Genomic DNA, 12,810 nt, shown 5'->3' on the forward strand with positions numbered 1-12,810 from the left:
TGGCTAATAATACATTTATCGAGGTTTAAAGAGGTGTTTGTAAACAGATGCCAATGACGAGCAGGACCGACAAGTAGTTTTATCTAGGATAAGGAGCAGAAAATTAAACGTCATCCATTGTTTAATGTATCAGCATAACAATGAAAGTTTATGTTATATTTACGTATAATATCACCACGCATATAAATGTTAAACAAGAAAGGGCCAAGTACAGATCCCTGCGGGACTCCGCACGTAACGTTACATAGCTCAGAGGTCGCATTGCCTTGGATTACACGGTGCGTTCTCTCTGAGAGGTAAGAGCGAAACCACGAGAGTGCTAAGACTGAAATACCAATACATGTTTGGAGGCGTTCTAGTAGTATGTTATGATCGACGTTATCGAAGGCGGTGCTTAGATCGAGTAATAATAATATTGACCAGGTTTTGGAGTCCATTGCGAGGAGAAGATCATTAGTTACTTTAGCAAGGGATGTCTCAGTCGAGTAAACAGCCCTGAATCCTGACTTAAAAGGTTCATATTGATTGTTACAGGCCATGTAATCATTCAGCTGTTGTGCGACGACTTTTTCAAGTATTTTTGCAATTAACAGTAAATTTGATACAGGCCTATAATTACAGAGACTTTCTGGGTCAAGGTTAGGTCACTTAAGTAGAGGTTGAATAACAGCAGTTTTAAAAGCTACTGGAAAAGTGCCAGTATTTAATTTATAATACTATATAATATAATAATAAAAATGCAAATTTATAATATTTAAAACGGAAGGTCCTGAGATGGTAAACAATTCTTTAACCTGTTTGCCCGGGAGCGGGTCAAGCAAGCAAGTTGTTTGTTTCACCACACTAACCAGTTGTGTAAGGTTTTCACGGAATATTGTTTTTTAACTCTTTGATTGCCAGACGTTTTCAGAAAAGGGATGCCGTGGGTGCCAGCCGATTTAAGCATTTTGACTGATCTTTCAAGGTCCACAGAAAAATTTGTGTTTGGACTATGGAAACACACATACTACCAAAAGAAAGATTGGACTATCATCTTTCATCAGAAAAAAAAGTTTGTTTCTACCTTATTCCGTTTTTCAATAATCAACAATAGAAAATGGTTAGTTTCACCCAAATGCTCTGTTTTGAAACAAAATACGGAGAAATCAAGCTTTTTGTGAAACAATATTATTTCATGCACTCTAGTGAATTTGACACCTTTTTTTTTCCATGAATGATGCCACAAACACCTAAACAGTGCTTTACTTCTGTAAAACACTACCACCAACAATGAAAAAGTGTTTTTTGATAGCAAAATAAGTTTATTTACATTCAACAGTGTAACAATTTGACAAAACAATTTGGCAAACTATTTACAAATGTGTGCAACCGTGGTACTATTTACAATTGTGTGGATGTTTCAAATACAGTTTTTCTTTTTGTAACATTCCCCTGCGTGCAAGGGGACGCAGCAGGATTTGCACAACAGATTAGTTTCACTGCGATTGCAGACGCGACACTTTTTTGCTGGCTTTTTTTCCCGGGGAATAGCAAGTATATACTGCAGTGTGTTTGGCCATGTTGCCATCAAGTCTACTCTCAGGATCATGATACGGTGACGTTACGGTGGTGTTACGTCTGGCTTCCTCATTGTCCTTCAGTTCCTATACCGGGTGGTAAGAGATGTTCTGATCCATCTTATCCGCTCCATTCATGGTGGCATCGTAGTCCATAACCAGTGTCTTCTCCGTGATCAGACTGTACCCACTCCTCCGATGAATATGCATTGGACTCGGGGCACTCTTCATCGTCCGATTGAACGTCCGCCTGAGCAGAAGTGCTCGGTTGTGCTCCGTGTTTTCCAGCGTTAGCATCGCTAGCCGGTGAGGCTTTATGACGTACGTGATCATAGCCGCCACGTCAACGCTTACAACTTCGGCGTCAACCTCGGAGTCACCATCATCATCATGGTCGTCATCAATGTGTTCTTTAGCACTGGTTGATGCTTCTCTTCTTTGAAAAAAACGATCAAGCGTGAGCTGCTTGCAACAGGTCACCATTTTCTCAGCCATTGTCCCCTCAACACTCTAGCTCCGCCTCACGTCTTCTACTACTGACGCCAACCTGATCTTGTCCAAAGAGAGTCATCGCTGCCATCTAGGGGCTAAAAATAGGCATTATACTAACTAGATCTGCTTGATACTTTCAGCACAGCTGGCCAAGGCTTTCCTCCACCCGTTTCCAAAAAAAAACCCAAAACAACTTGGTGAACGTCTTTTAACGTCTTTGGCGCTCCTCCGTAGGATTTTACTAAACGTTATTTAACGTTTTTGGCAGTCAAAGAGTTAACTAAGAGAGAGTCGTCATACAATTATTAGCCTGACTGTCACTATTCACATCTCTAATAAACTGGATCATTTGAGTAAAAAATTGCAGAAAACCGTGACCTGAATGGGCGAAGAGCTCTGTGATGTCGGCTGCTGTTGCGTTAACAATGCTACTGTATCTATCTATGTATTTAGGATTATTTTTATTAAGACCGATAATTCTAGAGCGATAATTAGTTTTTGCTAAAATGAGAGCTTTTATTTCTTTCTGCAAGCTATCACACCACGCTTGATGGAAGACCTCAAGTTTCGTTGCGCGCCTTTCGTGCAAGCTGTCTACATGATTGTTTTAAGTCAAGCTGTCTACAGGATTGTTTTAAGTGTTTTGGTTACATCTGTAACCCACGGTGTAACTTTGTAAGTAAGCCTTTTCGGACAGGTTTTAATTCTTAATGGCGCTCCAGTATCAAAGGTAGTTAACAAAACAGCATTAAATTTATTTGTGAGATTATCTATTGAACCCGTATAAGAAGGAAAGGTCGCAGTTGCCAGAGGTAGCAACTCAGAGAGCGCAGTAGTTGAAGAACTAATATTATGGCTGATGCATCTTTAGTAATGGTTGCGACGTTGGCCAAAACGTCAAATTTAATAAAGTAATGGTCAGACATAGCCGTAGTATACGACGACATCATTACATTTGAAGTTACTAAACCCTGAGTTAGTACTAGATTTAAAGTATTACCATGTCTATGGATCGCTACATGTATTATCTGCGTGAAACCAAAAGTATCAATTATCATCTGAAATGCTACAGTAAACGGTTCTGATGGGGAATTCATATGGATATTAAAGTCATTCATATCTGCGTAAGTTACTGAAGGATGAGAAATTCTTACCATTTGCGTGTTCATGCCGTTGATTAATAAAACATACAATGAGATCAGTGAATTCAGGCATTTTCTCGTAGATTTATTCACAAATTCGTGGACAGGAGAATATGAGCCTACTCGCTCCATATTGTCTCTCTCAACTGTGAAGCCCCCACCCCCATCTCGTCACTCATATCTCTCTTTGTCCTACCAAAGTCCCTCCCAGAGTCACATGATATCTCCTTACAGTTCACCAAATGCTCCCCTTCTCTTTGTCCCAAGAATGGGAAACACAGATACTCAGATAAGAGTTGAGTCGTTTTCAGAGGAGACTTCCTGGCGAGTTGTAAAGCACAAAGGGACTAATTAACACATTCGCCTCCCCCATCCCATCTGTCCTGTAGGAGAATCAACCCCCTGAATTGTCACACAAAACTATACTAAGTACATCAAAGCAATTTTGTCCAATTCTAAATAGTTATAACTAAATCAAAACAGTTATAATTACATTGAAACAGAATATTTCCTTCATTACCAAGTCAGCCACATGTTCAGAAAATTCATCGGGGAAGCTAGAGTAAGGTCCAGGGGGATGATAAAAAACCACGAGATAAAGCGGTAGTAAATTTGTAGATTACATAACAAGAACTTCAATTTCTCATATTAAAGGCGTTACCAGAGCGGGAACTGAAAGAGGCTAATAATTTGTCCTCTTCTGCGTGTTCCAAAAATTTGAAGACAGACTTCTTGTAAGAAAAAACACCTTGCAAGGATGATTTATTAAACAGAGAATTCTCCCGTCACAGGAATACTGAACATCACGTATGAGGTGGAATTTCAGAGTGTCCGTGTGCCCCCTCCCTTGGGAGAGAGGGCTTCTTATAGTATCGAGCTTGGAAAGTGAAACGCCTTTTAAAACACGTTATACAACAGATTTGCAGCTGTGCCGATCTCCAGACAAAATATACTCTCCGAGTACTTTTTCTCAAAACAATATCTCACAAACAAGTTGAATCAGATTTAGAGTGGCCGTGAGCGATGGCGCAAACAGAGTGTGTGTGTGTGTGTGTGTGTGTGTTCGAGGCAGATTCTGTTCTCACGAACAGAATGTGTTTTCGCACACTGAGAAGGAATTTTAGACCAAATAAGGTGTACCAGCTTAGGTTAAAGTCAAATTAGTTTGAATAGTTTGAATAGTTCAACACTATTTCACTTACTTTACACATCTATAAAACATTTCAACATGGTTGATATATGAAATAAAGAATTAAAATGTTAATAATGTCTAACAGAACTAAGATTGAGTACAGATTCAGAACTAAGGGTGAGACCGTCGCCCTTCTTACAAGGACGCGCAACATGAGATCCCACAAAGTTTGGGGGACAGGCCTCATTTAGCGATACAAACTCATTTGGTTTTAACCAGGTCTCACAAAGACCAATCAGGTTAAGGGTATAGTCCCTAAATAAGTCATTAACTAGCAAAGCTTTGGAAGAAAGCGTTCTACTATTTATATAACCAAGTTTTAATAGAGTAGTTTAATCCGAGCTATTTAACATTACGGAGCTGCTAATCATAATATTAAAAACATTGTGTTGCCTGTGTATCATTTTGTCCTTCGACAAAAATTTTGACATGAGTTTATTACTGTAGCTTAGGAATCTGATAGGTAGTATTTTTTTTAATCAGAAGTAAGCATTTTATTATCGATGTAACCAACCACGGCAGAGTTGTGACCCGCCACCTAGATAGAAAACAAGTAAGTATGTGGTACAGCAGTACTAGTGAATCTGTATGTAAAGTCCAACGCTCTAATCTACATAAAGCACTATGTGTGTTGCATGAGTCTAGCATAGCGCTAGTTAGCTCTAGCCTTACAGACTCCACACCTGTTCTAACGGGCTCTCTGATCACCTGTAGCCCGGCCTGCTCTAATGTGCACTGTCATGGAAGGCTCAAACAGTAATCTATATTTCTAGAAAGAGTGATGGCGCCTTCCCAGTTAGGGTGAAGGCCGTCCAACCTCAGCAGGTCGGGTCACCCCCAGAAGGAGGGCCAATTATCTACAAACTGAAATCCCTGCTTGCTACAAAAACTAGCCAGCCACCGATAAAGCAAGAATAATCTGCTAAACCTCTCATTTCCTCTTGCTGGCAAGGGACCAGAGACAATTACTCAATGCCGACTCATCTTCCTGGCAAGATTACAAGCCTTAGCTATGTTCTTCTTTGTAATCTCTCATTGCCTAATCCTAGTATCATTGGAGCCAACATGTATGAATATGTCAGAGTAGCTAGTGTTGTGTGCAAGTCCCTGGTGTTTTTTAGACATGGTGTGTGCCAGCTCCTTCAGGTTAGCTTCAATGTTGGGTGTTCTGGCCCCAGGAATACATCTTACTGTGGCTGAATTCTTAAACTTGATAGATATTGTAACATTTTTAATACTTCATTTCATATATTAACCATTGTTACACATTATTAACATTTTAATTCTTCAGTATTAACCTTGTCGAAATGTTTTGTGTCCTGTGCAGAGCAGGTGGTGTTGATTTCGGTATAATTTGACCTTAAGCTGGGACATACTATTTAGTCTAAAAAAGTTCCTTCTCAGCGTTTTGTGCGAAAACACATTTAGTCCTTGAGAACAGAATCTGTTTTCGAACACGCACTCCTGACTCTGTTTTCGCCATCGCTCATGGAAAAGTAACCAGAGAGTATGTTTTGTCTACAAATGAAAGAGAGGAGGTCTTTTAACTATAAGAAGCCATTGTACACGCGGAAGAGCTACATTCGACGCTCTGAAATTCCACCTGTTTAAGTGAAGCAATTGGAGTCTGTAATGAATGTCCAGAGATCTCTGACCTTTTTTTTTATTAAATCATTTTTGCAAAGGTGTTTTTTCTTACATTAAATCTGTCTTCAAGTTTTCGAACACGCAAAGAGGAATAAATTACATTTATTCCTCTTCAAAATGGTGAACCCCGACGTAGAACAACGTTTTGCAGCGGGGCGTTCACAGACGAATAGAGCTCCCGGCTACATTAATCACGGTAAGTGGACACTTTATCCACGTTTTAGGAGTTCTGTCTGTTTGAGAACGCTGCGGCTAGTAAATTCGTCTTGCAAAATTATATTGTAGATGGAATTTATGTAAGAAAAATAGTGATAAATTTCGAAGTCGTTTGGTTGGACACGAGGTCCCAGATTTCGGATTTTACCACGGTATTTGAAGTATACACTAGTGGTGACGTAGCGCTATTTGCGGAAATGCTGTCATGTTGTACGCGATCGTTTTGTAGTCAGTTTTGAGAAACATTTCTATGTTTTTACAAAACGGGAGATACATGGAAGATTGACATAAATTCCTTGTATAATAAAAGCTGCACGTTGAGTTGTACGCAATTGCTTTGTTTTGTAGTCAGTCTTGAGGGACATTTTGTGTTTTTACAAGACGAGAGATGCTTGGAAGATTGACATATTCCTTGTATAATATAAGCTGAAAAGGAAAACAGCCTTGTTCACGCAGGCGAGAGGCCCTTTTGGATAATTTGTTTTTAAAGGTCCTTGTGCAAGGAACGCAGTTTGTTAGACGCAAACGAGAGGTTCTTGGATGAAATTGCGGAGGAACTACGAAAGATACAGCGGAATAGTACTGCCCTGATTGACGTCGTTAAGATCCTTGAACATTTATTCAGCTTTGGTAGTCAGGTTGGCAATAAGCGGAGTTGATACGCCGTTTTGTGATCAATCGCGAGGTCCTTGGATGATTGAATATGGATATTCATGGAGATCTGTTCAGCTGAAAGATAACAGAAATATGAATGCGCAGATGAGAATATATTACCAGAGATTGGTACGTAACGTTACGAGGGGTTTCTGCACAATTGAATCAAATAATTGTGAACAGACAGGCTATATTAGTCGAGAGACTGCTTCGTGATTGATTAAAAGCAGTATTTATTATTTTGAGGGGAGATCATGATATTTGTTGTGTGTTATTTGTATGTTTGGTATTTGGTAGAATAGTCAGACGTTAAAGGGACCGCGATGAGATACGTTGTTGACTAATTCTGTAATAAGTGAGACGTCACTTGATTTATAAATGTTAATACGACTTAACTACAATATAATATAATATAATATAATATAATAAGTTATAAAATACGAGAGTCAATAATTAATAGAAATTAAGGACGCTCTTTTTGAGGCGAAACAAAATTGTTTGACCCAAATGAGTTTCCGTTAAGCGAGAATATGATGACGCTATGAAAAAGTTGAGAGCGCATGCGCAGTTGCTATTGTAGTTTTGCTCAGTAAACACCCGTGAAAGGAAGAACTAATAAAGATGGATGCGGCCAGTGGAATAAATCTTTTGTGGCGAGCTAGCCAGGAGCCGTTATAATCTACGGTAAATTAATTTGATTGATGGGGGACGTTGAGGCTTGCGCCGCCGGGCGTTCGACGTAAAGTACGGGTTGTATTTGTGGTTTCTTCGAGTGGAACAAAAGCGAGACATAATCGTGTATTTTTGGATAAGATGATGAATAATGCTAGAATACTAGCTTTAGGTATTTTTGTGAAGTTATAACCATTTATATAACTTTAATAAAGTAATAATGTTGGGGCTACGGTGCGCTTTTATTCTGAAGGACTAAATGATTTTCCGCTAGACGTAACTAAAGCTTCTAGGTTATATAATCGACCGTCGAATAATGTTATAAAATGTATTTAATACAGTGGGCTACAGACGGGACTTGAATTTATTGTGGAAAAGGTTAGTTTATTCGAATGAGATGTGTCATTTGTTCGGTGGTTTTGGGGGCGGCAGTTTGGCTGTGGATGTGTGTGAACGCCGACCACTGATTGAAAGAGTGTTGGAGCTATATGTATTTTATATAGAGGAAATTCCCGGACGTAGCTTTAAGAAAAGTGTATTAAATAATGATTAATGCTGAAATGTTGCTTTGCAAATAAAACAGCTGTATAATACAAATTTACGTAATAAAATAAGTGAAAATGGTTAATAAACGCTAAACGGGATAAATTAATTAGACGGTAAAATTACTAATAAAATTTCTAACGCTAAAACCGCAAGCGTCTGCGTTAAATAATTGAACGACATTACATAAATTGTTGCCGTAACTGATTTTATAAGCCCCTTATATAAATTTCTTAAGCACTAATGTTGAATACTTAATCTGGCTTCACGAGTGCAAATACGTCATATTTAAAATTAGGTTTGATATAAAATGAACGAATATTAATACACAAATAACATAGAGAGGTATAGTTTTAAGATATTGTAAAATTTCGATGCATTTCATACGCTTATTGAACAAAAAACTTTAAGACTGATTATAGTTGCTATGACTCTGGCTGACCGCCAGATGTCACCCTTTTTCCAAAATTAAAAATAGTAACAGCCTTGGAACCTTTACAAATAGGCAATTACAATTTTTTCAATAAAAGACACGTTGTTAAATGTGTCATTGTTGCGTTGGTATGTGCGTTAATTAAATCTGCTTTTGAAGTTTAATGAGAAACTATATATTTATTTTTTTGTAATCTCTCCTGAATATATTTAACCTTTGAATTCGACATTTGAAGTCCCATTTCAGAATTGGAGTAGGATACCCTGGAAGATTGGTCCGTTCCATGAGGAGCCATCTGGGAGGATAACATTTTTGACATAATTTGAGGTGCTATGTAATTAAAAATAATTTCTACCTTGATGTTCAACCAAAGGCTGACTTTACGGGCTGCGGCCTCCATTGAGAGATATTAATTGAAAACTACACACTTATTAATTGGTTCGGTATTGTATTTGTAAATTGTTAGAGTATATCTGTCCCAATCTCATCCTAAATATTATTTATGAAGATATGCAAAACATATTAAATTAAATATTGTAAACCATAACAAATATTGACATATAATTAGCAATTATTTAAAATTGTAAACTTTCATTGTTTTAATTATTTTTATTTTTTATTTTATTATTATTATTATTATTATTATTATTTATTTTATTTTATTTTATTTTATTATATATATTTTTTTAAATAAAGGAAGATTTTGTTTTTTAATATTTACTGACATGTTATAACCTAAATACTGTTGGGGCAGATTTGAATGTTTTCAGTCGAGTGAGGGTCATTGGTCGGGGTCATTATTTCAAAACAAAGTCAACTGGACCGATACAAGCGGGACACAGATCTCTTCAAAACAAAACCCCCAACAACAAAGAAACTGCAAATGCTACCACCAGCAGAGGGACGTGGTGCGGCCATCCCCTGATCAGCACTCCACCTGCTCGGGCTGCCACCTGATGGAGAGCAGAGGTTCCTGGCGCCACCTGGTGGAAAGTTTCCACAATGACTGCACCCTGAACTCACATGCAAAAGTCTTAAATGAAAAAACTGCTCCAATGTTTCCTTAATGCATTCCTGCATCCCGAACTGTCCTGTGAAAAAACTGTTCCACTACGCTGGTGACTCAGTCCCCACCAACAATGTTTCCTTGAGTTAGTGATACCAGACCATATGATGTGATACTGACTGTTTACACTGCACTCTATATTTTTGACAGATATAAGGTCTTAGATATAAGGTACAGTAAAACATTTCGTAAATATAACAAACTGATTGACAACACTCTATACACACAGATTTATTATATTTTAAAACTTTTGATGTTTATTTTGATTTGATCTGATTTGTTTATCTCTGTCTATTTTAAAACAGTCAGGTTTTTGGACAAACATCAACAAGGGGGACTAGCAAGCTTAATGGTAAAATATTAAAATTAAGGGCAACTTTATATATTAATAATAATTGATGGATTGGCTGAAAACTGAGATTCTTTGTAAAATTCATTGGCTAAAGCTACAATATTTTTATAGTACAAAAGATAATACAGGTAAATTTCGTGTGGTTTCAGAAATTGAAAACAGCTAATGTGAATAAAGATAAGATACAATTTATTTCAATCTTAATTATTATATTTTACGCTTATTGAATTTAGTCTTTTAATATTTTCCAAATTCTCTTTTGAAATTTAAATAGTTGCTTGGGACGCATTGTTGAATTTACTGGTTAAATGTAAAATTTTACCCCTTTTTAAACAAAAAACAAGCAAAATTTATTTACGGCAGAACTTGTATATTATTAGAGTCTGAAAAATTCTCTAAGTCGATTTTTTTTTCAGATGGGGGAATTATTGGTCGGTCTGGGTATACCGTTGCGAAGGACACAAACAGTCCATGTTGAATTAAAATAAAGATAAAATTAAAAGTTAGACTTAATGTGATAATTATAGATAGTCCGTGAGAATGAATTTTACAGGAGGACAATTGGGGATTTCCTTGACCATGGAGAAGGAGTAAGTTTTGGCAGAGACGGCGAAAATAAGGTGAATATGTTCCATTTCTATTTTTCCCTGGGGCCCTGGGGTTAGATGTTATTTTTTGATTTTATTTGTTGGCGAAAGTTGCATTTATTTAATGGCTGGAAGCACATTCATGCCATATCTATAACAGTAAATATTATAATAAAACATTCCAATAATCATTACACTCTGTAAACAAAATTGGCCTCGTCAGATTTGAATTGGCTAAGATTTTCATTTTTACATTAATGAATGTGCTTAGGTCATTAAAGTCAGCCAAAGGCTGGATTCTAATTGAATGTCACAACAAACAGAATTTTTTCCCACAGGACAGGCCTACAGAACTTTACTAACATTTACTAACTCCAAACTAATAACACTACCAGATGCTCTTTCAAAAAGAAGGGATGTGAATAAATGTTTATTAGTGACTAATGAAAATGTCCTGCGCCCAGATGAGGTGATGGAAAGGTCAATCTGGTCCAGTCCACGGGGCACCTGGTTCCACATTTTGCCTATCAGACCGGCCGGGGGGTCCGCCTTCTACTCAACCCCCACCTTCAGGAGCGAGCCACCAGACGAGACAACTGAAAAACCGGTCAACTGCTTCCAGGAGCCACCTGATGAATCAACAGAGAAACCAGTCAACTACTCCAGAGACCTGACGAATCAACACAGAAACCAGTCGACTGCTTCCAGTGTCACCTGACGAGCTGAGGATTACTGAATGGAGATTGCGTTTCGCTGAGGACATCCTTCAAATGGAAATAGGAGGAATGTGTCCTTTTTCCAGGGCATTCCACAAAGAATGAGTCACACCTTGGGAAAACAAATCCCAGTGATCAATCCCTGCATCACTGGCAGTTGATGTGGGCTGAAGCATCCATCCATCCATTCCCTTGACCGCTTGTCCTCACAAGGATTGTGAGGGTACTGGAGCCTATCCCAACTGGCTTCGGGCAGTAGGCGGGGTGCAACCTGAACAGGTTGCCAGCCAATCGCAAAGCTGAAGGACTCGGTTTAAAAAAACAAACGCAAGAACGAAAACGGAACTGACAAACGTCAACAAAAACTTCCCTAGCCCAAACGACAACAAGTCTTCAATCGCGTCTCCAATTGCACGTACATAATGACACTCTTTCTCATACTGACTGTCATGCCAATTTGCTATTTCTGGGATCCCCCACCACAAATTTTGAACATAATCACAACAAATTGTCTTCATATATGATATGCCTATTTTACTGAAAAAATAATCTTTTAATGAATCACATTGTTTTGACACAGGCTCCCCATGATTAGCAAGCTGCTTAGGGATAATGCTAACTGGACAAGTAGGCCTGCTACAACCCACGCTAACTGTTGTGTCCGCCAATCTAAATTACCAAATTAATCTGTTCTAGTTGACGGACACGTCCCTCTAGCAGTGGCTTGATTCCTTGCACCACTGAAGGATGAAGGATTCTTACTATTTGCGTGTTCATGCCGTCAATTAATAAAACATACAATGAGATCAGTGAATTCAGGCATTTTCTTGTAGATTTATTCACGAATTTGAGGACAGGAGAATATGCAGTCTACTCACTCATATTGTTTCTCAACTGTGAAGCCCAACCTCCTGCTCGTCACTAATATCTCTCTTTGTCCTTCAATATCCCTCCCAGCTAGTCACATGACACCTCCTTCTTTTCTTCCCCCTCTAGTCACAATGATGATCTAATTAACACATTCGCTCTCCCCCATCGCATGCTCTGTAGGAGAGAACAAAGAGAATGAACCCCCTCACATCATTTGAATTCTCACATAAAACTATACTGAGTAAATCAAAGCAATATTGTCCAATTCTAAATAGTTATAACTAAATCAAAACAGTTATAATTAAATTGAAACAGAATATTTACTTCACCACCCACAGGACTCCCTGAGGGACACGGTCGAACGCATTCTCCAAATCTACAAAACACATGCAGACTGGTTGGGCAAACTCCCACGAACTCTTGAGGACCCTGCCGAGGGTGTAGAGCTGGTCCACTGTTCCATGGCCGGGACAAAAAACACACTGCTCCTTCTGAATCCAAGATTCAACTTCCTTTCTTCTGTAAGAGTTCCAAATATGTTAAAATGTTATGTTCCAGAACATCAAGCAAATTCTTGCATAAAGTAATTGGCAGGCAGAACCACAAGCGACACTTCTTTCACATTACTCACCTGACAGCATTATGCAAGACTAAACCTTTGATTCCAAATGC

At 38.3% G+C, this 12,810-nt stretch overlaps 1 long non-coding RNA gene across 1 annotated transcript; it reads left to right on the top strand.

Moving 5' to 3' along the window:
- The first annotated feature begins 6,449 nt into the window (after positions 1-6,449).
- On the top strand, positions 6,450-12,082 carry LOC144058146 (uncharacterized). The gene is made up of 2 exons (XR_013295392.1): positions 6,450-7,583; positions 8,783-12,082. It is a non-coding gene; the product is annotated as an uncharacterized LOC144058146 (long non-coding RNA).
- The last annotated feature ends 728 nt before the right edge of the window (positions 12,083-12,810 follow it).

Source organism: Vanacampus margaritifer, chromosome 9 (genome assembly GCF_051991255.1).
Source record: "Vanacampus margaritifer isolate UIUO_Vmar chromosome 9, RoL_Vmar_1.0, whole genome shotgun sequence".
Taxonomy (NCBI): Eukaryota; Metazoa; Chordata; class Actinopteri; order Syngnathiformes; family Syngnathidae; genus Vanacampus; species Vanacampus margaritifer.